This window comes from Arachis duranensis, chromosome 6 (assembly GCF_000817695.3).
Source record: "Arachis duranensis cultivar V14167 chromosome 6, aradu.V14167.gnm2.J7QH, whole genome shotgun sequence".
NCBI lineage: Eukaryota > Viridiplantae > Streptophyta > Magnoliopsida > Fabales > Fabaceae > Arachis > Arachis duranensis.
Genome location: NC_029777.3, coordinates 50,095,269 through 50,097,755, shown reverse-complemented (window position 1 = coordinate 50,097,755; position 2,487 = coordinate 50,095,269). Strand labels below are relative to the sequence as shown.

General features: G+C 40.5%; 1 pseudogene; it reads right to left on the bottom strand.

Annotated features, from left to right (window-relative positions):
- Window positions 1–1,299, bottom strand: part of LOC107493790 (chloride channel protein CLC-d-like) — a 14,103-nt pseudogene extending 12,804 nt beyond the window's left edge.
- Window positions 1,300–2,487: the final 1,188 nt, after the last annotated feature.

Below are 2,487 nucleotides of genomic sequence, written 5' to 3'. Positions count from 1 at the left end.
ATGAAAAGCAAAGAACAGAAATTGCATAAAGTAAAAGAAATAATTGATGGAGGCATATCATGTTCCAGACATGCATCTCCTTATTAAAGACATGAAAGAGGAAATATGAAAGAGCTTTGCCACCTTCTAATGGTCATGGCTGCTGCTTGATTCTCCCTTCTTCTTCTTTCTCTTCCCTGTCTTGGAATAATCTCGGATCTCTTCACCAGGACATCTTCTTCCCCAAACAGAATCTAAGAGTCCTGAGAGCCCAAAATCTTCCAATCTTTTAAAGGTTGCCTCAGTGTATTGATGAGATTTTGCTTGTTGCTTGGCTAAGAATTCAGGGCATTGCTCAAATGGCTTGATCTCAGGATTGAGTGTTGGCAAATTGTGGGTCAAGTACTCCAACCTTGCTTGCATGTTTTCATCATACTCCATTCTTTGTGCGTGTCTAACTTCTCCCAAGGTATGATGAACATTCTTCCATTGATATAGGTTGTGACTATATTCCGATACTTTAGCTTGACTAAAATACAGCTTATCATATGATTCCTTGAATTCTTTGTATTGCTCTTTTTGCCCTTCAAGGATCTGTGCTTGAAATTCTTGCTGCTGAGTCATCATTTGTTGTTGCCATCTCTCTTGTTTCTCCTCCATTTGATGCTGCCAAGCTTCTCGTTCTTTTTTTTCTTTCAAGAATTGCTCCCTGAATCCTGGATGGGGCTCTAGATATATCACTTGGCCCTCCTGATTTTGGCCTTGTTGGGCCTGCATAAGTTGGTTTTGACCTTGTTGAGCCTGCATGAGCTGCTGAGATAATTCATCAATTGATCTTTGCAATTGGCTCATATCAATGGCCTCATAAGCTTGATTTCGTCCTTCCTCTCTTTGTGCTCTCCTTTGTCTAGGAGCTACTACCCCTTCTTGATCTTCTTCTTCATTAATTCCCTCCATACTCTTCTTAGTAATTCCTTTTCCTACTTTCACCTTTGTTGTGTCCTCATCTTCAAAGATTACATTAGCTCTGTTACATAGCCGTAGGATGGTGCTTGGATGTCCAAGACCTTTTGACTTGCTTGTGCTATCGGCCATTTCTTGAATACTGTCGGCTATGAGTTGTGCAACATTGATCTCACCTCCATGCAAGATGCAGTGTGTCAATAGTGCTCGTTTAATTGTGACCCAAGAGGCATTTCCAGTAGGAAGAATAGATCTCCTCACTATTTCAAACCATCCTTTAGCCACTGGAGTAAGATTTGTCCTCCTTATGTGACTTGGAACCCCCTTTGAATCTCTTTCCCAATCTGTATTTTCCATGCATATCCCTTACAGGATCTCATCAGGATTATTCTCCCGTTGCAATCTATCCTCATAACTAAGCTCTGGATAAGTGATGGTTCTCAACTTGAGAGCTCTTGTGATGGCAGCTGGGCTAAAACTCACTTCAACACCCTCTGACATAACTTGTGTAGGGAGCACTATTTTTGTTTTCTTTTGCAGCATTTGCATAGAACTCCCTGATCATTACTGCACTGATGTCAGTCAGAGGAGCACACAAGAGTTCCCACCTTCTTTCTCTAGTAATTTGCCTCATGATGGGGTATTCTCCTTCCCTCAAATCAAGGCCTTTCTCATAGATGACATTCTTTCCCTCCATGAACCTATGATATCTCCCTTCATGGAATTGGGATCTAAACTTGCGTGCATCAAATGATGGAGGTTCGGTTACCATAGGTTCTTTTCCGGGCCTTCTTTGTGAGCTTGAGGAGGCCATTGAAATTAAAGTGAAAAGAAAGAGGAAGTGAGAGTAGAAGAAATATGTGTTGTGTTTGGGGTGAACTTTGGTTTGGTTTTGATGTGTGAGGTAAGGGAATTATGTTGGCTTTGGAAGTGGAATAGAGTGTGGTTTCATATGAAAGTGGCTTGAATAGGAATGTGTATGCCGTGTTGGTGCAACGGCTATATATAGGCCATGTTTCCAAGCTTTTCAACAAAACCACAATGAATGAATGAAGAAGGAACCGTTTGTGTTCATGAAGGGCTGAGATTGATTTGCTCATTCAAAGAATGCATGAGATGGACGGCTTGCATGCATGGTTGAGGCTTGACGAGGATTCTCCTCCCATTGGCTGCATGCACTTCGGTGTCCAATGTTGCATGCATGCAAATTTTGTTCCCCATGAGCACGTTCTCCTAGGCACATGTGACCTCCCTCACATAGCTCCTCCTTGTGTTTGTCTTAACCTTTTTCTCCTGCATAAATCAAAACAGCAAGCTTAGAGTATGATATAACCGTGACAACTTATTTGCAATAATAAAATAGATTGTTTTAGTTTGTTTAATAGTTATTAAAAAATTTTTTTTGTGATCAATCGTGTCCCTAAATAAAATGTTAAAAGTTGGTGAATACCAAACTTATCTTTTATTAAGGGGATGGCTTAACAATGCAAACCGTTCTCACAATTGATGCATTTTTAAAACAAATTGATTTCTTTCCCCTTTTCT